The 26,056-nt window shown below is 35.2% G+C and overlaps 1 long non-coding RNA gene across 1 annotated transcript in view; it reads left to right on the forward strand.

Moving 5' to 3' along the window:
* The window catches only part of LOC144315671 (uncharacterized), a 150,042-nt gene that overhangs the window by 47,375 nt on the left and 76,611 nt on the right, over positions 1-26,056 (forward strand). The window contains exon 7 of the long non-coding RNA XR_013381415.1: positions 7,417-7,520. This is a non-coding gene — a long non-coding RNA (uncharacterized LOC144315671). The remainder of the gene's footprint in view (positions 1-7,416; positions 7,521-26,056) is intronic.

Here is a 26,056-nt window from a genome sequence, read left to right on the forward strand (position 1 = left end):
GGCCTATAGTGACATTAAGAATATCTATTTATGAAACACTAAATAAGTAGGATTCAAGTTGTACTGTGGGAAAAGATATTGGAAGCACAAAACCTGAAAAAATTATATATATACATAGACATAATTCCAAAAGCTATTAAGAAAATAAAGAAAATATATATACTGCTAATAGAAAATGGCAAGAGACTTGAATTACCTACTTTATAAAAGAGAATATTAAAATGGTAAGTGAACATGTGAATGGTAATAGTAATGAACATATGAAATGATGCTCAAATTCATAAGTAATAAAGGAAATGCAATGAAAACCATAGTAAGATATCATTAAGTACCCTCTACAATGTTTAAAACTAAAAATAATATATATATATATGTGTATATATATATATATATATATATATATATATATATATATATACACACTTGTGCTTTCTCTGTTTGTTTCTGTTCAGATTAAGATGTATACATGAAAATTTTCAGGACATTTGGTTTTGATTTTGGTTTGTCTGTATTTCTCTAGAATGGGAACAACTTCCAGAGGTTTAACATCACATCGCATCAGAATCTCTTGTTCTATTTAGTTACTGATGTTAAAGGTAATAGCGAGAGATATGTCCTATTTTCTGAGGGAGAAGATTTCTATTTTTAATATTTATATTCACTAACAAAAACAGTTAGCTTTTGTTTTTTTTTGTTTGTTTGTTTGTTTTTAATTTTTTATTTATTTATGATAGTCACAGAGAGAGAGAGAGAGAGAGGCAGAGACATAGGCAGAGGGAGAAGCAGGCTTCACGCACCGGGAGCCCGACGTGGGATTCAATCCCGGGTCTCCAGGATCGCGCCCCGGGCCAAAGGCAGGCGCTAAACCACTGCGCCACCCAGGGATCCCAGCAGTTAGCTTTTGAAGAAGAAGTATTCTATAGTCCAGATGGAACATGGTATTAACATTTTACTTTTGATAACTGTTTTAGAAAAATAATATGGTAAGAGTTGATATGGTAGAATTTGCCATCACTGCTAATCAGTTCTAAACACTTTGAAATTGATAGCACCATAGTAGTAATTGATCAAGTAATCAGTTAACTTAGTCCTCTAAACCCCTCAATCCTTTTTCCAATTAAAATGGTTAGAGATTTTTCCCCATTATTACTATTTTTTCCATTGCTAATGAAATGTAGATATTTGTTTTCGTCATGTAGTTATTACCTATATCTATCCAGATGATGCATGCATGAAAGGAAATCATTTGTTATTGTAGCCTAACTTTGGAGGTCCAAATTTTTTTATACAGAGCTACATGGAGAAAACTTGTGTTGTTCGCATTTTTGATTTGCCAGAGAATTCACAAAATTATATATGAAATCAATTTAATTTCTACCTTGTGCGATAAATGTCACAACCAACCAGAATACCTGATTTCGTTATCAGCCCACTTTGCCTTTGGGTTTAAAACTGACTTCCTTTACCTGTTACTCATCATTTATTAAATAACATCAGTAACTTCCAAATATACTTACTATGTACCAGTCACCTCACTCTCAGCCCTCCATTGAGTTATTTATCTGAATTTATGATTATCTTTTTGTTTTGTTTGGTTACAAAAGTGTACAAGTTGAATGAACTAATTTAGAAGTGGGAATGATTGGTCCTCGCTATCCTAAATTGTGAAATTTTATAGAGACTTGGATTGGCAAGTTTTACACAATTTGAGTGTTAGACATCATAAACAAAAGCCCTTTACTTGTTTATATATTTATAATAAGATATACTAATGTATATCTTGATTTACTAGACTTTAGAGGTGAGATCTGTGGTTAACTTTGCATAATCCCAAAAGATTGAGCTGAATAGTAGAGATTTTGGCCACTTTCTGAATATCTATACCAGCCACTTTCAGCCCTGATATCCTGACATTTGTCATTATGAGTTCTGAGACATGTTGTTAGTAACAGAATTAAAGCACTAAAACTTGTCAAAACTTACAGCAAAATGAAGGTCATTCATATACCCTGATTTATGATGATATGTTCACTAACTTGCCCTTGAATTTTTTGGAGGGTGGGAATCATGTAACAGATATAAGCCCAGAACTGCACTGCTTTAGAAGGGAATAAAAGAGGATTGAAAATGGAAGGATAATGCAGAGGAAACAATTTGAATGAATAACAAATATATGCCTGTTTGGTATTATATGTACTCAAAGCTCATGTCTTCCCACTTTTTCTTTTCTTTTCCTTCCAGAGTATAGCTAAGTGCACATTAATGTCTGACCTGTTGTCTAACTTGCATTTTATATAATTTATGTAACTCAGTCATAGATGTAAGTAATTAGAATAAGAACAGTGCAAACAGCAATTGTTAACCATATTTACAAAAATTTCTTAACTTGAAACATGAAAATAATCTTAACTTTTACTTTGTCTGTTACACAAAAAGCAAATGATTTATTCCTAAAATCTAGACAAGAGCTATCTTGGAACATGGTGACTGCAGTTCCAAAGAATTATGGTGAAATAATATTAATTTTTTCAATCAAGATCCTTGTATTTTGTTAGCAATATCTCACCACATTAACATATTAGCAGTATCCCATTGCATTGTATTAATATTCATATCATATCAGAATTTATTGTTGCTTATACAGTGTTAAAGTCATATCGCATTAGTGACTTTCATATCAGATTAGCAAAAGTGGATCCTAATAAGACTTTCATATTCAATTACTAAGGTAACAGTTTTGTCTTTCCAAGTCACTTTTAACTCCAGCCCAGAGTGCAAATTGATGAATGTGGTAATAAAGCAATCTTTCTAGCTGAAGATGGATGGCACCTGGGGCCGATGGGGCTGTGAAAAGAGGACTTGAATAAAGGAATGGAGTCACAAGTGGCTGGAAAAAAGTCCCACCTTTTGCCTATGTGGCAGTACTTCTGAAGTGATGTCTTCATAAACTTAAGCTAGAAATAAAACCTAAGCCTTAGTTATTTACACCTCATCCCCACCATCCTATTCCAGTCCAATGATTTGGGCCACTGAAGAGAGAAAGAGAGGTAGGGAGAGAGAGTGAGGGGAGAGAGAGCACAAGAGAGGCAGGGAGAGAAGCAGAAATGAAAACTGTTCATGAAAGTGATAAGTGGTTTCTATTCCTTAGTATGTTATCTCAGAAATTATTTGAATTTAGAGGACTTTTACCTGGCATTTGGATGAGTAGGGGAGATGATCTTGTTGGGACATACAAATGATTTCAGAGAATCTTCAAAGAGTGCTATGTAATTATTCAAATTAGTAGATTAAACTTAATCTTGATACTTGCTGCAGGATTTAGAAGAGATAGAAGCTATGAACATAGACATATATTGATTTGATCTTATTGATGACCTGGACTGGACTATGGTATTTTCACCTTTTAATCCCAGCACGCATCTCAGCATCCGCTATATCATATGCATTCCATGTGTACTCTTTGAGAAATGGAAAAATCAGTAGAGTTTGTGTGGGAACTGTGAGCCAGAACCAGAGGACAAAGCAGTCATGAATATCACTTGATGGGAAAGGCTGGTATTTCTCCATCAGTTAAGAAAACTTTTATAGCTACATACATAAATGTGTGTGTATGTGCATATGTTTGTGATACATATATAGGTATATAATTGTTTTATATGTCCCTTCTTAGTCATTCGACCTCCAGTGTATTGGACAAACTTCCTAAAATCTCTCCTACATTACCTCTTTTAAACTACAATAGTCTTCTTTCATGGAGTCTAAAGCCCTTCTTTCTTTCTTCAGTTTCTTCTCTCAGTATATTAATTTACTTAATTTTTTTCTAGTTTAAAGGGGAAGAAAACTCATCTTCTTTGACTTGATACTTCCCTTTCATTATCATCTTCCTATTTCTTTTTAAGCCATGTGTTTAAAGATCTAGATATTTATGGTCTCTATGTCATTGGTCTCAGCCTACTAGCTTGTATTCCAAACACTTCATTAAATGTTTCCTCTTGAGATCAACAGTGTTCCCCAAAGTGCTAAACAAAGGGACATTTTTTCAGTGTGTAAGTTCTGACCTTTTAGTCCATTTGACACTTGTTCAAACACAACCTCCTTATTTGATCTTTGATCTCTTAGGCTGTGTGGCACCATTTTATGGTGGCCTTCTGCCTTTTTTCAGTTTGTTTTCCTTCAGCTTTGAGGCTACATCTCCAAATTCTCTTTTTCTCTACAGCCAACCTAACTGGTTGGGCACCATTCCTTTAGTTTAATGATATCAAACTTTAGTGTACATGAAAATCACCCAGTAGTTTTATTAAACCCCAGATTGCTGGGCAATTTGAACTAGTATCCCAAGATCCATTCTTGTTTACTTTTTTCCTAACATTGTACCTTCCTCTTTTATTCAGTCCTCAAGATATCTTATTGATTTTAACTTATAAGTGAGGAAATCTCCTTTCTCCTAGTCTCTTAGACCTCTGCTTGTCTGAATTAAGCAATAGTATCCTATTACAATGTCTTCTTACATCTAGGAAGACAGTGATTAAAATTCGTGTGTGTGTGTGTGTGTGTGTGTGTTTTAAATCACAAATCTTTTGATGATTCCCTTTTTTTCCTAAATTTATTCTCAGTCTGTTTAAAAGAAAATACTAGAGAATAGGTAACTTAATGTGATATCTCACAAAGAATTGGTTATTTGATTTTCCAGGACAACAGAAGAATTTAGCTGTATTATCTACTGCTAGGAATTACTCTGGGTTTCTTAGGGAGAGGATAGAAATAGTAAAGTGATACAGAGAAGAACACTGTAATTTTAAAATGTAATTATTACTTTCTGGATAAATTTATATGCTAGATAGTTTATATACATAGAGGTAGATCCACATTTTGTAAGGCCTGAAGCTTACACAGATTGGGGAGCCTGCTTTGAGAAAGTAGATGGAACATTACAGATATAAAATTTCTAGGGCTTCTCCCAGGGTCATGGAGAAAATGAGGGATCCTGAAGCATTAGCTTTATGATCTTCACAGCAGATCTGTCTCTGTAGATACATTTTCACCCTACCCTCTAAAAAATACTGTGGCTATTAGTCCCAGATTACATATTAGGAAATTGAGGTTTACAAAGATTAAATAACTTTAAGGATTTCACTGTGAGAAGAGGTAGAATTGAGGTTAAAATGAAGGTATGTCTAACTCCAGAATCTGTTCTTAATCCCTTCACTTTACCATCCCCACTGTGAGATAAAATTAACCCATCCTTCTTGTAAATACTTACTGATAATGACAGTCTCCTTCTCTCAAAAGCAAGTAATTCTCAATTATAACATTGAATTTTGAATTTTTACTCAGAGCCTTAAAATGTTCTTCACACTGGCAAAAGATGCCAACTATAAATCTTGCTCTTCACCTATATAACATAATCTGCTCTTCCAGGGTGGGCTAATCCTATACTCCAAGCAAAGTTACCTTATATTGTGCTCCATATCCAAGAGTTATCCCTATCTTCCTGGCAGGATCAAGACATGATCCAATGTCCAAACAAAACCTCTTCTTTATACATTATTAAACTCTCCTTCATATCTTTATGGCTCACAAGTCATGATTTTCTTTTTATCATTGTCTTCTAAGGGTATGTTGGTCTAGATACTCATTCCTTTTGCAAGGTGACAGTAGCTATACTTTGACCAGTTCAGAGCTTCACCTATAGTTGTATAATAAGCACCCTGAGGGTAGCAGCTACTTCCTTCTTCTGTTCTTGGTGTTGTCATGCAGACTTGGCCAGGAGGAACCATAAATTAGTACTCAGAAGGGCCATGCTGGTTAGATCGGTTTACCTCTTGCTATTAGGGACCATTATACATTTACATTTTCCTTAGAAAATTATAATTAAAAAATATTGTCAAAGCCTTCAAGTCACTAAAGGACCCAGAGTAGGGGTTCATTTTATTTTAAAATAAAAGTAAATTTGTTTGCCTATTCAGTTGTGAAATTCATGAATCCATTTGATTGAGCAGCTTTTTTATAACTTATTGTTATCTTTTCTGGAATATGTCTCCCACCTGCTGGGCACTTTTTCTTTGGTGGAAAAATAAGAAAATAAAATTGAGTCTGAGATAGAGGGTTAATCATTTCACCTTTATGATAGCTGAAATCTCTCAGAGATTTCCTTTATTTTCTGCCTTAATACACTAGTTCCCTCCTCTTCTCACATGGATCTGATCCTGTTGCTTTTGGTGAAGCAGGTGAAGCAGATCTGGTGATCTGGTCATATGGCATCAAAGTCCCCCCTAGTGCAAAACACGATGGAGATTTAGAGACTTTGTCTTTAGGGCCCAACCAAGATACCAGAATCTTTCATAACATTATCTTCTTCCTTTTTAATTTCTTTGCAGAACACTTTCTGAAAATTGAAATCCTTTATCTTAGAGCCAGAGATCTTAGCTTCAACTTAGTTGCCCTTTAAATATGAATAAGAACTGGTGTTGAACGCTACCTATCTTATATTTGCCTGGTCTATTTGACTTCATAATATTTTGTGGTGCTGTTCTTGAAAGCCAGCTTTCTTCTCTTATTCTCAGTGAATAATTTCCTTTGCAGCCTAATGGAATTTATTCCCCTCCCTGCCCCCATCTTCTTGGTTAGATTGAAGTTATAGAGGTTATCAGAATTACAATTTGGATTCATTTCATGTATTTTGGTTAGAAAAGCATTATTTGAATTATCAGCTGTTGTTTCAAAAAATAGGAGTTTATATTATAGTTTCACTTCCCTGTAGTATTTAATCAAGGACTCCTTTTGTCAGTCAGTCAGTTTATTTGCATTTATGTTACACTGTTCAGGCAGGGATGTGTGATTGTGTAACACACAAACACAGATTCTCTCCTCCTGTGCTTCCTATCCTCCTGTCAATGGGCCCCAAAATGGTAAAAATGCCAGAGCAGAGCTGGAAATGAATAAGCACCCATGTGTCTACTTTAAAAATTAACAATATCAAACACTGAAAGACATTCATTGAATGTGAGCTGTGATTAGCACCAATACCCACTATTATGAAAATTTACTTGTACAATGTGATATTTTGAAGCTACATTATTAGCCTGAATTTGCATACCTATATAACCAATTAAAGAGTGTTGATTGGTGTGCTTACTGTTTAGGAGGATTCAAAGAAGTTCTGCCACAGAATTTCCACACAAGCATGCATGAAATATTAACTGTCTGCTATGAACTGCATTGTGTACTCGATTCCCCACCACCACCATTTATATGTTGAAGCCATAAGTCCTCATTTATATGTTGAAGTCTTAAGCCCTTCATGTGACTCCTGGAGATAGGGCCTTTAAGGAGGTGATTTAGGTTAGGTGAGGTCAGAGGATAGAATTAGTTGACTTAAAAGTAAGAGATACCAAAGCTCTCACTCTCTCTGTCCAGGATACAGCATGAAAGCAGCCATCTATCTATAAGCCAGGAAGATTGCTCTCACCAGAACCTGACCATGCTAGCACCCTTATCTCCAATCTCCAGCCTGCAAAATGGTGAGAAAATTAATTTTTGTTGTTTAAGCCACCCAGTCTATAGTTTTTTGTTATGGCAACTTGAACAGATTAATATGCCATCAATATATAGAAAAAATTATAATATTTTCCAGGAAAGTACTATATACCAGGAAGACAGAATAAAAAATTAGAACTGAATGTGGCCTGAGCAGTCTATAATCTCAAAGATGGGTGGGATGTTATCTTGGAGTTAGAAGGTGGATAGAATTTGGCTAGGTAGAGATAAAATCCTTGAAAAAAGCAAAAGGGTGGAAAAGTGTAAGATTTATGTGACGACAATTATGAAATCGATATACTTAGACAAAAATGTTTGTTTAGAGAAATAAGATACAAAGACATAAACGGTAATAAAGGACCTTGAATGACTAACCAGAGGCCATAGTCCCCATTTGATATCTTGGTGATTAAAAAAGAAACTGGAGAAAAAAAAAAAAAAAGAAAAGGAAAGAGTGGACACTTGACTACCCTTAGAGGTAGGCAGCCTGTACCTCACCAACGAGACTAATTGTTGTTACCCCCCTGGAATTATGACAGTAAAGGGACTTGAGATTTTACCCAAGTTTTGCAGGTGAGCTTTCAAGCAGTGCCTCCTACAGGAAGTGCTAGGAAGAGGATTGACACAGACATTAATCTGGGAAGAAAATCTGTGTTGCCTCCAGACATTGTTATAGGAATTGGAGACACCTGGCTTGATATTTGTTCTCTTCTTTGTCCTGTGTTTTATGTTCTGAGACTTGTCTGGCGGTGGAGGGAATAGATGTGAGGAATGACATGCATGTTCCGTTGTTTTCACACAGGAAAACAGTTTTAATCTCACTGGAACATGTAGGTACAGAATGTAATAATGGAAAGAACATCAGATTTGAAGCCAGAAGAACCAGTGGGTGGAGGTTGGATTAGCTACACAGCAGCTCTCTGATCTTGGGCTGGTTTTTTAACCTCTCTGAGTTCAGGTTTCCTCATCTGAAAAGATACCTCATCAGGTTATCATGATTACATAAGCTAACATAAATTAACGAAGTATAATAATGATTACATGATAAATATTTCACAAATGTAAGGGATTTGAAAAAATTCCTCTGCATCTCGCCTCCACTTTGATTTACGTGGTGGTGACAGACCTCCATTTTATGGAGTAGGCTGGATTTATTATGGAATATCTTTCCCACAAAAAGATAGCTCATCCAAAAGCATCCTCCCAAATGATTAAGTAAATTTTGTTATCAACATGAAATGATTTTCGGACATTAAAATGAAAATCTAAATTATTAATAATGAAGATGATAATACATATCTGTTATTTTGAATAATGTAAATTCCCCCAAAATGTCAAGTACTGTGATTTAATTATTTTTAATAGCATGGTTTCTTCTGAGGATATAAATATGTTAAAATCAATAGTAGCACACATAAATACGTTGTTACTATTAACATCCATTTTTAGAAATGTCGATGATCCCTGATAGTCCTGCTGTCTTTTTATGAAAAGCATCTCCATGAGGTAAAGTTCCCAGGCCTAGCCTTCCAGCTTTGTGACTATTCCCCCATGTCCCACTTTGTAAATGTTCATTTGCTTGTAATGGCAATTTATGTCACTGTGCATTATACGGATGGCCTAATTCAAGGCCAGTCATCCAGTGGAGATGTCTTCACTTCGAGGGAAGTTGGTTAATGTTTGGAACCAGGATGTTTTATTGTACCATATCATTGAACTGTATTTTCTACAATGTCTTTTTACTGACTGCACCTAAAAACATTTCATTATGTTCAATCATATACACTCATTCTCATTAGAAGGCTATCATTTCCCCTGTAGTTATACCTGTCCAATGCCAGTGATGCTTCAGGTTTCTTATACTGAAGTAAGAGAAGTGTTGGTTTTTAAATGAAAATCCTTATTACTCATTAGGTGTCCAGTGGTTTAAATACATGAAATGTGCTATCCTTCATTGAAAGAGACAGTGCCCCTGGTCAGGGCCTAAAAGAGGCAGAAGTACAGTGTGTAAGCTATGGGATTTTTTAGGAGATCCAACAGGCCTCTCCTGGATCTCACCCAACAAGTCTCTTCAATCCCACCTGCATCTCTTTCTTACTGGGAGAATTGATTCTTGGCATGCCTTGGAAATATATTACTGATTTTGTTGATTGATTCATTCTTTTATTTTTATAAAAATCTTGGAGCAAAATTCACACTTTATGGTTTCTCTCTGGTTCTGCAAATTCAAAAATAAATTACTTAGTGTCATTAACATTAAAGAGAATGATCCATACTGGGGATACAGTGTACAAATGATTACAATATAAGATTCTAGAGCCTTCTAAGCTATACAAAGTGCTATGAGAGCACAAGGAAATGCCAGAGACTTCACTGCGAAAGTAACAGATGCACTTGAGAAGGTTAGCAAAGGTGGCCAACTTGACAAGAAAAGCACTGATGACAGTCATATGAATAGCATGTGAAAAGGAGGTGTGAGAGATCCTGACATGTTCAAATAAGAGTGAATAGGTATAAATGGATTTAGCAGCTCTGTGAAAGAGAATTTAAAGGCTATGTGGTAGGTCAGTGTGGGGTGGGATCAAAAATGGGGTGAGACTCTGGGATGGAGAATGAGTCAGAATTGGATTGAAGTTTATATTATGACTGTTGTTCAGTAATGATAATAACAGTTGCTGTATTTTTGGAGCAATGACATTTTATAAATATCAAAGTTTTCTGCATCAAAATGGCATCATTAAAGTGACTGTCTTGATGTGTAATGTATCTACTGCATACATCCTGAGCCTCTGTTTTCCCTCCTTCTTTTTATCAAGCTGTAGAAAGCATTGAGTTAATTGTTCCAGTCAAAACTGATGATGTGGCATTACTGTCATCAACTCAAAATCATCTGGAAGAATGATTCCTTCTAATACCAGTTTCCTGTCCTGAAAGAACAGCTTGAGATTAAATACTGAAACACCCAAATCAAACTTTCTGTTAAATTTCCTCCAAAATGTATTAGGCTTATGTCTCAGATCTACATAGCATAGACTAATTTATCCATTTAATTACTGAGGGATAAAGTTTGCATGAAATTTACCAAGGATTCGCCAAGAAGTTACTTCCTTAAAAATACAGATTTTCTGGGTACATGCTTGAGATTATTCTAGGTCCAAATCAGTTTACTTGGAAATTTTTTTTTTCATTCTAGAATTCTTGTGATCACTTACTATTGCTTTTATTTTACGGTCTGTATCATACTTTTATTTTTAATTTTTATTGTTTTTATGTATTGAAGTTAGCACAGTAGTATCTTATGAGGGAATCACAGATGCTCCTCTAGATTCTACCTAGGTTCATAAGAAGTAGACTGTCTTATTTGATTTTCAGATTCTCCATCCAGTAGAATATTACTCTTTGCTTTCCCTGCTTTTCTACTAGTAGTGCAGAGAGAAATTTATCATGCTTTTCCAGAAATTTTGCAAATTCTTACCATACATATTTTAAAATTCCAATTTTATACATTGTATCTTTTTTCCTGTTGTTACTTTTCACCTTGTCTTCTTTAGATGTTTATTTTTATTTTATTGTTCCTAAATGCAATACTTATTTTATCATGTATTTTATAGCCTACCTAATATTTATTTGGTAATGAAATGTGATAAGTACGATCATAGAGAATGCAGTTCCTCACAGTACACTAAGCATAAGCAAATAAGATACTGTGCCTCTCCATTTTTTAGTTGAGGCATTGAGGCATCGATGAGGTAACCTGATGGGGAGGATGCTGCCTAACCAGAATTGAAGCTGAGTTCTAGCAGGGAACAGATGGGCATATGCTTATAAGCTGCTAACTTGTCCACAAAGCCCTTTGTTCTATGTATGAGCAGTGCTGCATAATCTAATAAATAGTATCAATAATGATGACAGGAGAAGAAAATTATAACCAATCATGGAAAAAATGCTACCTGTGTTCAGCAAAATCAGGACAGAGAATGGGGCTTGCCATCCACCAGAGAATGCTGGGAGTTAAACAATTAAAGGCTGCTTCTCTAGAGACTAGAGGCCGTGTCTCCTTCCACATTGCTAATGAAGGATAATTCATTTTACCTCGCCCCCACCTTTAGAAATCAAAGTTCAAGCGTCCGTATCAGACGCATTTGAAAGGCGAGGTCTTCTCTCCCCTTGCAATACTGTGTCTCCTCTTCAGGGAGCATTCTCCTGTTTTATTAATTATTGTGCTTCGATGACATTATTATTCATGGACTAGCATCTCAAAATACTTGACTTACCACTGGGTCTGGAACTAATACTAATAAGTACAAGGCTGAGTACTGGGTGGAGTTGTTGTTTTTTTTTTTTTTCCCTCTCTTCTTTTTCTCTTCTATACACAAAGGGAGGGGTTAGTTTTATTCACAATTAGCTGCCTTACAGTTCTAAACAGAATTTAGCCTTTTGACTCATTAGGAACAGTGCCATGGAGAAATGCACCTCTAGGGCATTTCTAGGAAATGGAAAAAAAAGTCAATTTCAAATTTCCATGGACCACCAAAAGAAAAGACAAAAATAAAGACTTGTCTTATTTGCTATGATTTTAATACAACTTACAATAATATTTATTTTGGAGAGCAGAGAGTTTTTGTTCACTCATATGGAGTCAGTGATTGCAAACATGGCACTGTGTTGGTAAAAAGGATGTTGATATTTGAGGTAAGTTTATAATATAATGAGATTGATTGTTTTAAGCAAATATAGTAGAATATATTCATTCAAAGAACACAAGTCCTCTTCAAAGTAGCCAACATGAAAATCTGTTTTTCAATTAAGAGTAGATTCCCGGGATCCCTGGGTGGCGCAGCGATTTAGCGCCTGCCTTTGGCCCAGGGTGCGATCCTGGAGACCCAGGATCGAATCCCACGTCGGGCTTCTGGTGCATGGAGCCTGCTTCTCCCTCTGCCTATGTCTCTGCCTCTCTCTCTCTCTCTCTCTCTGTGACTATCATTAAAAAAAAAAAAAAAAAAAAAGAGTAGATTCCCAATTTTCAGCTGTTAACAACAAATAAATAATCCTTTCAGGAAATAGGTTTTGTTTCATAACAGAAAATCTGTCATTTGGTTACCTGTTCTGTGACAATAAAAACAAAGTCTGTTTTTAGTTGTTGTTGTTGTTGTTGTTCTGCTATCCAGATTACAATTACTTTGACTCATATTAGTTGGCCCAAGGCCATATAGTGGCAGACTCACCTTCAGTATAACTTCATATTAAAGTGGAGGAAGGGTGAAAGAGGTAGGACCAAGGAGCTTCCTTTTGCTTCTTTTCTTCTTATCAAGAAATTAAAGACCCTCCCACATTTATTCTTTTACATTCTTACAAGGAGTGGGGTCTCACATCTCTCTTAGGTGCAAAGAGATTGGAAGACGAGGTATATGACTTTTTATTCCAAAATGAGAGAGGTGAGCAAGGGAGAAGGGCCCGGAGATTGGAAATGGTGCTGACCAAAGAAAAGTGTCTACTTAAGCATAGAGTTATTTCAAAAAGGTTTCACTTTTTTCAAGTTGTTCTTTGTTAACTGACTTCATTTTCAGAAACAGACTTTCCTTGTAGTGGACATCATCTCTGCCTTTGTTTAGCATTGTTTAGCAGCTAGCCTAATGCTTCTGAATATATTTATTGAATGAATTAATTCATGAGTCAGTAAATTAACCAACACCGTTTCTCCACTAGTACCTATAGGTGTATTGTATGTGACTTTCAAGCAAAGAGGAATAGATGATGGGCATATAAAAAAACTGGTAGCTGAAAATGTTAAACAGAGGGAACACTTTTCCTTTTTAGTGGATGAGGTGGTACAAACTGTCATGGAAGGGAGATCAGAGATAGACTGAATAAACCATGCAAACTAATCCAGTTCATGCCCTCCCTGTGTCCCCACAAACTAAGGACATATGCTCCTCACAGTTACCAGGGGCTGCAGCTGGAATCAGAGGCCTGATCCTGTATCCTATTGATCTGTCCCTTGATCACTTTTTTTATTGCTTCCTGAAAGCCCCTTCATACTATTTTGTCTCTAGGTCTGAATACTGGCAGTTTCAGCTGAGAGGAAAGTTTCCTATAAAACTTTAATTAGTTTTTCATTAATTCCTTTTTTTTTAATAAAGATTTTTTTCTTGTTCCTTTCACCTAATACTTATAAGCTACATGTCAATCTCCAAAACGGTACCTCCATCACTGAAATTGCTTGAGCTGCCTGTGAGTTTATTGAAACTCCTGACTTTCAGGAGTTCTCAGTGATTTAATTTTTTAGAAGACTGGGGTTGCCTTTGTATTTCATATCTGGGAAACACCTTGGCTGGAGTCCCTTCTTCCTATGGCTTAATCGAACATCTGCAGAATGATTGAGGGAAGACATTGATCATGAGTAAAGGAAGGAGTATGACTCAAATTCTTCTGAAACAGTAATTTCACCACGAGCAATTTAAAAACTAGGTATCCTAGGTAGACTAAGTCACGGCTGGCCCTGGATTTGTGGTTATTTTCTGCCCTTCAGTTTGCACTTCCTCTAATCCCATGTTATCCCCCACCTCACCTGTTTTCTCAGGTCCACCAGTGTTTCCTCTCCCCATTGTCCAAACAAATTATTTAAATTACTGCTGCATGTTATACATTTAGAACTGTCATAATCATTATTGGGGTTAATCAGTTGAGTGATACTATGAATAGGACGACTATGATTACTTCCTTTTAATTGAGTTAGAATAAACTGGGATACGATGAGGTTAAATGGGATCAAGCCAGCAGTGGAGTCAAGACTGACACCCAGGTTTTCTCAATCCTAAATAATGATTTTTCCTACATATGCTAAGCCACAGAGAATCCAAGAAATCTAATGTACTTATTATATGAAAACAGAGTGCCCCCCACCTAAAAATTGCATTAAATCTAGTGTATCGGGTTCAGTCCCAGTTTGAGCATAAGCTCTATCTGTCCTCTGCAGGGATTTGACTTTTCTAGGCATGTCTGGTAAACCGGCCAAACAGATTCAAGAAGACATTTTGGGGCTTCCTAAACTCTAAGGAGTCTTCTAGAAAATATGGTTTCTTAAGGCGGTTTGCTTACAAGAAAGTCGAAACCCTTTTTTTTTTTTTTTCTTTTAAACCACTAGGGGGATATAAAATTGTCACAATAAATACTGAAGAAAATCATTCAGTAGGTCCAGCATAAATTCATGATTAGAAACTTTTAGAAAAGTATTCTTAGATGGAAATTTCCTTAAGTTTGTTTTTAAAAAAAAAAGTTTACCTGTAAAAACTCCAATCATCTTAAATGAGGAAACCTTGTAAATCTTTACTTTAGAATAAGGAAGAATAGGGATCCCTGGGTGGCGCAGCGGTTTGGTGCCTGCCTTTGGCCCAGGGCGCGATCCTGGAGACCCGGGATCGAATCCCATGTCAGGCTCCCGGTGCATGGAGCCTGCTTCTCCCTCTGCCTGTGTCTCTGCCTCTCTCTCTCTCTGTAACTATCATAAATAAATAAAAAATTAAAAAAAAAAATAAAATAAAAATAGAATAAGGAAGAATATAAAAATAGCATCTATCATTACTTTGATATTTTATGGGGATACTAGCCAGCACAATAAGACAAGAAACAAAAAACCCCTAGATTTTAAAAAGGTGGAAATAATACTCTCATTTTTTATATCATATAATTGTCTAAATAGAAAACACAACAGCATAGCAAATTAAAAATCCTATGTATTTGGTAAAATGGCTATATATGAGGTCAATATGTAAAAAATATTAGCATCATAAAATGAGTTGAGGAGAGAAGCCTTTATCCTATACCAAATAATTTTTATAAGATTTAAAGAGATATGTCCACGATAAGAAGGTAGTTCATGACTGGAACATAGCAGTGTTTCCTTCTCCTGGTGAGATTTTAGTATTGCCCTCTGGTGAAGTCTTTCCTTCTGGAGATGAAATCTTTGTCAGGGAGAAGAGTCTGGGGGTAGAAATTGTTTTGCAATAGCTTCTCTTTTTCTTCTCGTGTTAGGGTCACAGTTTTTGGATCCTTCCTAAGCAGTTTGATGGGTTTTTAGGAGAAGAAGCCAGCAAAAGTGTGGGGCCACTATGATGGTATAGTCCCCAGGAGTTTCTGTCATGCTAGTTCACACTCAGGCTCCAATGATTCACCCAAATTTCTCCTTAAGTGTCTTCCAGCTAATGACATCTGGCCATTTTTACTCTAGGTGAGGAAATCCTCAGATTTTATATTTCTCTAGATTGTAAGATGGTAGTTTTTCCTGTCGCCTCAGTTCTCTGAGGAGTCTGAGAAAGTTCTAATACTCAGTTTGTCCAGCTTTTTCTCATTTTAAGAATAGAAATGATGGCTCCCAGGAGCTTTAAATGTTGAATCAGAAACTGAAAATCTGGGCAGCCCGGGTGGCTCAGCAGTTTAGTGCCGCCTTCAGCCCAGGGTGTGATCCTGGAGACCTGGGATCGAGGCCCATGTCGGGCTCCCAGCATGGAGCCTGCTTCTCCCTCTGCCTGTGTCTCTGCCTCTCTCCCTCTCTCTCATGAATAAATAAAATCTTAAAAAAAAAAGCTCAAAATCTGAACATATATTTCATAATTATACATATGTGATTTTTCCTTTTTATTATTAGTATGTGGTTTAAACTTAGCTTCATTGTGCTTAGAGTATGTTGAAATTTGCCTTTGTTAGAGTGCTTGATTTTTTTTTGGTAAAATTTCCATATATGCAGGTTAAAATTAATTACTCTCTAGCTGTAAGGTAAAATGTCATATATATGTCATATATATAATATATATATGTCATATATACATAAATGTTGTATAATGACACTTCACCTCAACAACTAGAAATAATTTTACATCCATACACACATGTACATATATATGTGTACATGCACAAATGTATATGTACCTGCATTTATGACATATATGCGTATATGAATATTTATGTAGATAAATAAAATCTACTTTAGACTAAGCCTATTAAAATCTGTATACTTAGTGATTTTATTTCTTATTTAATCCAGGAGTTACACACATTTTAGACATTCATGCTCATTATCACTTAGGCTTTCTTTTATGTCTCTGTGCTACATTCTGAAAAACTTCTCCAAGTCTTTACTGCATTTCATGACTTTACACTAATTCTTTCTTCATCTGTATTTAATATGCTATTAAATCAGTCTGTTAAATATATCATTTTACTTATCACATATAATGTTTTTAGAAATTATATTTGCTTTTTTTTTGCTTTATCATTCCTTAGAGTATTCTTCTTTACTGAAAATATTTTCAAGCTTATAATTTATATGTTTGAACATAATAATTTTAATTGTTTTATAATTCCTTGAATAAAAATTTAATATATGAAGCCTTTGCAATTTTTTTGTTATGTACAAGTCAGATGTAAACCCATTTTTACAATAGAAGCAAAGGAGATTAAACACTTAGAATGAAATTAGTGAAAATGCACAATTGATACAAGGAATAAAGTTCTAAAATACAAAAGGAGACTTGAACAAATGGAAAAACATGCCTTGTTTTAGGATAGGATGACTCAGCATTATAAAGATGTCAGTTCTTTCCAATTAATTTACAAAATTCAATGCAATTTCAATTAAAAATACCAATAAGCCATCTTATGGAAAAACTGATACTAGTTTTTATTGTAGAAACAGATATACAAGAATAGCTAGGAAAGCACTGAAAACTATGAGGGGTATATTAGTTTCTTATAACTATTATTAAAAAAATTACCTAAAACTGGATGGCTTAGAACAATAGAAATTTATTATTTCACAGTTCTGGAGGCCAGAAGAATAAAATCAGTGAACTAACAGAACTGTACTCATCAGGATGTTTCAAGAGAAAATCAGATTCTTGACTCCTATCATCTGTTGGCTGTCAAAATTCTTTGGCTTTTGGTAGCATCTCCCTCTGGTTTTTCTTCATATTACCTTCTCCTCTGTGTCTGCCTTACAAATCCCTCTGTTGCTTTCTTATAAAAATACTGTAATATCATTTAGGCCACTCAGATAACCCAGTGTAAGCTCCTCCCCTCAATATCTTTAATTTAATTGCATTTTTTCACACGTAAGGTAGTATTCACAGGTTCTGAGGGTTAGGATGGGGTCATATCTTTTTGGGGGGCCACCATTCGGCTAACTACAAGGTTTGAATAGCCTTTTTGGACAGTTAAACATATTATTAAGCTTCTAATTAAATCACATGATGCTGGTACATAAATAGACATACAGACCAGTAAATAAAATGAAAAGTTTAATAGAAGACCCAACTGCATATGGAGATGTATTGTGTGACAAAAATGTCACTTCAAATCATTCAGATAAAGGGAACTTTCTAATAACAATGCTGGGACAATTGAGTAGCCAATTGGAAAAAGTTAAATTTAGGTGCCAATCTTATACTTTCTGTGAAGTTAAGTTCCAAGTTGATTGGAAATCTAATGTATCAAAGGAAAGCATTAAAGTAGCATCATAAAATGTGAGTACATTCCTTTTTAATTGTGTTCAGGGAAATGCTTTCTATAACTGGAAATCAAAGAAAATAAAAAGTTGATAAACTTGAATTTATAAAACAAAACTATGAATGACAAGAGATACCATCAGCAAGTAAAAAAATCAGATTAAAAAGTCTTTTTTATAGCAGTTACTCTTAGAAGTGAAGTTACCTCTATTTTATATATCTCCAAATAAATAAATTTAACCAGAATATGGTGTTAGTGCTGGGCTTCAAGTAAAGGCAGTATAAACTACAATTGGATACTATAAGGATAAAGGCATGATGTACTGTACATAAAGGTAGGTATTTAGTCACTAACTGTGTTTCTCTTGGGAATACAGATTAACAGTCATGGCACTAATGGGTACAGTAGAATTGAACAAATAAATATATCAAAGATAATAAGAATTAGTTTAGAGAAAGAAGTTATAGGGATCCCTGGGTGGCACAGCGGTTTGGCGCCTGCCTTTGGCCCAGGGCGCGATCCTGGAGACCCGGGATCGAATCCCACATCGGGCTCCCTGCATGGAGCCCGCTTCTCCCTCTGCCTGTGTCTCTGCCTCTCTCTCTCTCTCTCTCTCTGTGACTATCATGAATAAATAAATAAAATCTTTGAAAAAAAAAAAAAGAGAAGTTATAAAGAAGGAACAAAGAGGCTAAAGGTAATCCTGTGACACTGGATTAGAATCCAAGGTATAAGCATGAATGCATAGTTATAGATACAGAGACAGATACCAGTATAGATATAGACATAGATACACATGTATATTTATTTCTATCAATATAGATATATTTATGTAGATAGATATGCATATAAATACAGATATATCTGTGTATACAGATACAGATATATCTGCCTGTGGGGTGTCCTTGTGTATGTATGCATGTGTGTATACAGAGAGAGAGAGAGAGAAAGAGAGAGAGCAATGTGTACATATGCATGCAGTTTAGTATACACTTTTTTTTTTTTTTTACACCATTTGTCTCCTGACAAGGCTTAGAGTCAATTATACTCTTATAGCAATGAACATACCTAGCATACATCTTGCTTGCGAAACACCAGTCTCTAATAAAAAGCAACGAGTTCTCTTCGGAGAAGTGATTGATTCTAGCTCTTGGGTAGAGCAATACAAGGTGAGCCTGGAGTATCTTGTAGTACTGAAAGTAAGGAAGTTCTTAAGAAAGAATAGGCACTTGTTTAAACAATATAGGAACCAGTCTGGAGGAGGTGCTGATGGCCAAAGCTGGAACAATTTGAACAACAAATAAGAACTGACTTTTAACCTGTAGAATAAAATAATAGTAATGAATCTATTTTGATACAGATAATTAAATAAGCAGGAGAAAAGAGATCATTCCTTCTTATAAAATTCCTGTTATTCTGTTAATCCCATTAATTAAATTTTTCTGTTAGTAAATGTAGAAGACAAATCAGCATTAAGTAAATAGCAGAGCAATGGGTGTTTGCAGACAAGCTCCCTTGATGGATGCTCATATTAGTGCGTGAGAGCTTGAGGAGAAATATATATACTTCTTGTATATTCTCAAAGCACTTGTATATTCTCAAAGTATCTACCCTTAAATATTTATTAACTAGAAAGGAAAAGTTTGTATCTTTATAATGCAGAAACTCAGGAGAAATCAAGTGATTGAAGTTAATGTCACCAAAAATAAGACAAAATGCTATCATGAACCCCTTGGTTGATGAACTGAGAAGAACACAGTATCATTTCAGTGGTTTTCTTGCAAAAAATGCTTAACTTCAGTCTAAACATGAGAAAACGTTAGACCTGAATTTAGGGATATCCTACACAACAAGTGACAGATATTCTTCAATGTCAATAACATGAAAGAAAAGGAAATACTGAAGAAATGTTATAGACTAGAGGTGACCAATAAGAAATAACTTTTAAATGCAAAGAACACAAATATGAACCTGAAAAAATTATAAAATTTGAATGAGGGGTATAGTTTTACTAACAGTATAGTGCCAGTGTTAATTCCTGGTTTTGATACTTCTATATTTACACAGGGTATTAACATTAGAGAAAGCGGGATGGAGTATATCCAAGTGCTGTTTTATTTTATTGCAACTTTTCTATGAATCTAAAGTCATTTGAAAATGAAAAGAAAAGAAACTAATTATTTTCACCTCTGGCACCTCTGGGTCATATTTTTTTGATTTATAAGCTTCTCCCTTTTCTTTTTCTACCTCTTCAGAATATTTTTCCTACTAACTTGTCATTTACAGTGCTTTGTTTTAATTATAAGAGTTAAATGCTTACAAAAATCTAAAACACAAAATGAATGAAATAAAATTAGAAAATCTTCCAAAAATTCCCAGTGCTCCTATCTAGAAGTAGAATTGTCTTTTGAAATATTTCTTTATTCTGCTTATGAACCATTTATTCTAGAGCATATCAAATATGTCTTAATAAATTTTTATTGTTAACTTGAAATATGTGATTAACTAGCTTTGGCAGTATGCAGTATTTATGAATGATTTAGGTAGAAAGAATCTTAGCACACATAAAGTTATTAGTTCCACTTAAATGTATGATTATTAAGATTTAATTTATTTCCTCCTGCTTCCTTTGGGACATTTCTCCTAGGAATGGAAAGCACAGGAATAGGGTTCCAGTTCTACAATTCATTTGCCATGTCATCTTGCTCAACTGCTATAGTTCTCAATTTATCTGCCAATATAACGGGTAAATTCTTACCTGTCTTTCTTTCAACTCTAAAATGTTATAATGCCACAATGAATCTTTAACAATATAATTTCAATTAATAGGAAAGATGGGTGGAGGACATACTCTTCAGGAGGCTCATTAATAAGTCTCTGATACTGTATTTCTGGCTAATTTATGTTTATCCTTTATATTTAATTTCTTAATATAGCTTCTAATTTCCAAGCATAGCAGAGGTGATTAAAATGGACTCTAGAACCAAGTATCTGTGTTCAAGTGAGACTCTGGGACTTCCTACCTATGTGAACATGAGCAAGCTTCTTAACCCTCTTAGCTTAATTTCCTTGCAGGAAGATAGTCATCACTTCTCCTGTAGTGGCTTCATGAGGATCAAATGAGTCATAGTTGATAAAGACTTAGACCACATGGTGTTCTGGTATCTCATATAAGTATTGAGCAAGGTTTGTTAACTAAAACACATGGATTCATTTAGCTATAATGGTTCATATGATAATGTAAGAATGCCATTCATTTTTACTCTTAGAAAAGAAAAACAGCAACAATGGAGAAGTCAGAGTACCTTAAATCAGGATTTGCTTAAAACTGTTACTTTTAGGAAATTAGTAAAGTTTCTAGACAATTATAGAAACACAAGAAGAGTTAACATAGCTTCCCCAAAGAACAGACTCCACCCAGATATGAGGAAATGGCACAATCATGAAGATTTCATTTGTATGTATGTATGAATGTGTATGCATATGTGTATATATACACATTTTTTTTTCCATTGCACTGATGTTCTGGTCACAGACTGTCAGTGGCCATTTGTGAACTGGCAGCTCTTTTCAGCTCTTCATTCTCCATTGTCATTGTTATTGGCATTGTTATAATTTATATTCATCTGATTATCAGAGTGTGTCGAGGCCGACATGTCCAAGAGAGCTGGGCTGAGCACAAGAGCTGCTTTTGGAGTGAGATAAACAAACAACAAACAAAAAGACTTTTCGATTCAGCAGTTCCCTGAAGTGTGTGATTCATATATGAGTCATTCTCGTGAAGTGGATAAAATTCCCATTTACAAAGTCAGAAATGAAAATAAAGTTGTTTTTAATTTAGGAGACCGAAGAGTGGGATGAAATATCTAGCTCAAGAGGCTCCTTCTGAAAATGGATTTCTAGCAGGAAAATCTCACCCCACTAAGCATAGAGATGCAAATTTTGCCTTCTATAAGCTAATCAAGACTTTTTCTATTTTGGAAAGAAAACAAAGGAAAACCAGTCTAATCCTGAGTAAACCTGGCTTTTTCCTTACTTATTGGGTCTCACAGGAAAAGCAGATTGCAATGTTTAACTCTCTAATATATGCAATAAAAGATTTCAGCGATACTGTCAAGCTGACTACTTAGCCATTCAACTCCTTTCATATTATACACATTGCTATGCACTGTCGCTTGAGATTACTTTGTGCAAGAAAGCTTTGTTAGGACAGAGTAATTTGATGAATGTCAAAGCCAAATGTATATAGAGAGATATAGATATAAGGGATGGGACCAATCTGATTTCTATTTGACTCCCACACAAATCACATTTCCAACACATTTCAATGAATCACCGTTAGATGCCAGGTTGGCAGACATGACACATTCTGGACATGGTTAGAAAGATAGATTTGGGATGTTTCAAACATGGCCCTGTGAAGGGCATTTTTTTTTTTTTTTTTTGCAAAAACATCAGAGGGTACAATACTGTATTATGTCTACAGTATATTTTAACCAAAAGATTTAAATGAAAATCAAACTATATCTAATGGTTCCATGTAAGCTTTACTGTCTTTTTCTGATTCTTTGGAGAGAGGGGCCATTCTTCATAGTATCTTTTTCATATTTCTAGAAAATACGTTCAGCAAGTTTATTAAGAGGTGGTTTTTGCCACATGAGAGTATTTATGATTGTGTTGAGGAGCAACTGTAGGAGAAATCCTCTTCAGTTACACCATGTGGGGAAGAGCTCTTCAAGTACACACATTCTGCCTCGTAGCCTGCCTTGTATGCAAAAGAGGAGAAAGAAGCTTGCAAGTAGCATGACACTATTGGGCTGTTGAGATTGGCCAAATTACTGGTCTAGGTCTCTTTATCTCTAGTTTGCATCTCTTTGGATAGAAAGTGCCCCATCTTTACTATTGCAGGTATTATTCTGGAAGAGCTATGGGCAGATGAGATATAGTCACTATGATACTGAGATAGAATGTAAAGAGTCCTTGACTTAAGATTACTTATGGTTACCAATTTTCTCTTACTATGATCCCTAGATTTTGAGAATATAAACATAATAATACTTATATTCTTAAAATAAATATGTAAATTTATTTACATATACTTGAATAAGTGTTTGTGACATACCTAGATTGAATTTTATCTCAAGAATGAAATATGTTTAACTTTGTGATCTGATCTTCTTTACTGATTTAGATTATTTTTGTTTTATTGAATTTCCTAAGGATATTGTCAATTATCAAAGTATGAAAATTGTGTATAGGAACCTGACTATGAAAGCTGCATGGAGCTAATATGGAATGTTTTGTTTGGAAGGACTTTGGTGTCTTTTTTTTTTTTTTTTTTTCAGGTATTATTTATTTGCCAGGGAGAGAGAAAGAGAGAGTTTGAGTGGTGGAGAGGGGCAGAGGGAGAAACAGGCTCCCTGCTGAATAGGGAGACTAATGTTGGGCTCCATCCCAGGGACCCTGGGATCATGACCTGAGCCAAAGGCAGAAGTTTAACCAACTGAGCCACCCGGGTGCCCCAAGGACTGCGGTATCTTCTATACCAAATTCCTTATTTTATAAATGGAGAAAATGTTACAAAAGTGTTTCTTCCCTCAGTCACACAACTACTGAAGAAACTGACTAGACTAGGTTTCCACATACTTCTGCTGATTAATTTCACATTGCGTAAAATTGTTTTGAGTGAGAATGGTGTGTGTATGGTGTACAGGTTTAAAGCATGAATTCCTGACTAGGTTGCTGTTTCAAATCACAGTTACAGCAAGTTATATAAAGTGTCTATTCCTCAGCTTTCTCATCTGTAAAGTTGAAGTAATAATGCTACCTAATTTCTTAGGGTTGTTGTGAAGAAGTTTATATGGGTTAATATAGACAACATATATGTAAAGCATATAAAATAATATCTGACATTTATTTAGTGCTATAGAGTGTTAGTCTGCTATTATTACCCTCTAGTTGCTTAGAGCAATGGGAGGAGAAATAGTGAATAGTGAACCTCTTTGTTGAGAAGGTATATAGATAGAACCAACTTAATTTCTTCCGACTTCTGTCCCAACATGCTTCTCTCTCCACATGTGGCTTTACAACAACATGCTGTTTTCCTTATCCCCTTTATCTAGAATAGCTGCTTCCCCTCCTGTCTTGCCTCTTTACCTAGTTAACTCTTCCTCATTCTTCAAAACATAGTTTGAGTGCAACCCTTCTAGTAGCCTCTATTTGATTTATGTAGCTCTCTTACTCCTATGCTCATTTTAATCATATTTATGGATCATTCCATGTACCTATTTATTGGTTTTATTTAAATTCAAGTTAACATATAGTGTATTATTAATTTGGAGGTAGAATTTAGCGATTCATCAGTTGCATATAACAACTGGTGCTCATTCCATCAAGTGCCCTCCTTAATGCTCATCCCCCAGTTACCCCATCCCCCCCACCTCCCCTCCAGCAACCCTCAGTTTGTTTCCTACAATTTGGCAACTCTTATGCTTTGTCTACCTCTCTGTTTTTATCTTATTTTCTTTCCCTTCTCCTATGTTCATCTCTCTTGTTTCTTAAATTCCACATATGACTGAAATCATATGGTATTTGTCTCTCTCTGACTGACTTGTTTCGCTTAGCCTAATACCCTCTAGTTCCATCCATGTCATTGCAAATGACAATATTTCATTCTTTTTATGGCTGAGTAATATTCCATTGCATATATATACCATATCTTCTTAATTCGTTCATCTGTCAGTAGGCATCACAGCTCTTTCCATAGTTTGGTTATTGTGGACATTGTTGCTATAAACATTAGGGTGCATGTGCCCTTTCAAATCACTATTTTTGTATCCTTTGGATAAATACCTAGTGCTGCAATTGCTATGTCATAGGGTAGTTCTATTTTTAACCTTTTGAGGAACATCTATTCTATTATCCAGAGTGGCTGTATTGAAATAATCTGTTTACTTGTTTATATTTCTCTACCAAACTGAAATGCTTATGTTCAGTGTCATAGGAACTTTTATATCCCCGGTGCCTACCACACTACAAAGCAATATTAGATGACCAAAATATCTGTTGAAATAAACTGAATTGAACAAGGAAGCAGCACATTTTATTTTAGGGTCTAGGACAATGGAGGTAATGAAGAAAAATAATATGTTGAGAGACTGAAAGAAGGAAGCGTGAGGGACTGAAATAAACACTAAGGGAATAAGTGTATGATTAAGTTTGGTGCAGGAGGTATGACCCAACTCTGCAGCTTAAATATGCAGTGAAAATATAGACCTTTTGCATCACAGGTTAACATACACTAAATGGCAGTATAAACATAAATGAATGAACCAATCAATACATAAATGCATGAAAAGTATCATGAATAATGAGTCCATTTGAAAGAAGGTAAAGGAAGATTGGTCAATGTCTAGAAGTATCTGGTCAATGTCTAGAAGTATCTAAAGGTACTCAATACTGGGCAGCCCCGGTGGCTCAGTGGTTTAGCGCCACCTTCAGCCCAGGGTGTGATCCTGGAGACCCAGGATCAAGTCCCATGTCAGGCTCCCTGCATGGAGCCTGCTTCTCCCTCTGTCTGTGTCTCTGCCCCTCTCTCTCTCTCTGTCTCTTATGAATAAATAAATAAAATATTTTAAAAATAAATAAATAAAGGTACTCAATACAGAGATAAGAATATAAGAATATATGAATATATTTGTGGTGATGTAATGGAATGACCTGATTATAGGGAAACAGTTTTCATGACTGATATTTATTCAGTCATTCCATAAACTTGGATATATTGGACACTCTGTGCCAATTTCTGTTCTCTGTGCTGTGTACACTCATATCAACAGTTTAGAAAGGTTCTTAGTAAGGACTACCCTTAGAAAAGTCAAGGCCAGAAACACATGGGAAAGAATCTTTTATATATTGGCAAGACAGCCTAATCCTAAATCTTTCCTTTATCTGACCTTCCTGGTTATCTGTTCTAGATATTATTTTTATAAATGGATAAATGATCATCTGTTGGTACAAT

This window comes from Canis aureus, chromosome 6, assembly GCF_053574225.1.
Source record: "Canis aureus isolate CA01 chromosome 6, VMU_Caureus_v.1.0, whole genome shotgun sequence".
NCBI lineage: Eukaryota > Metazoa > Chordata > Mammalia > Carnivora > Canidae > Canis > Canis aureus.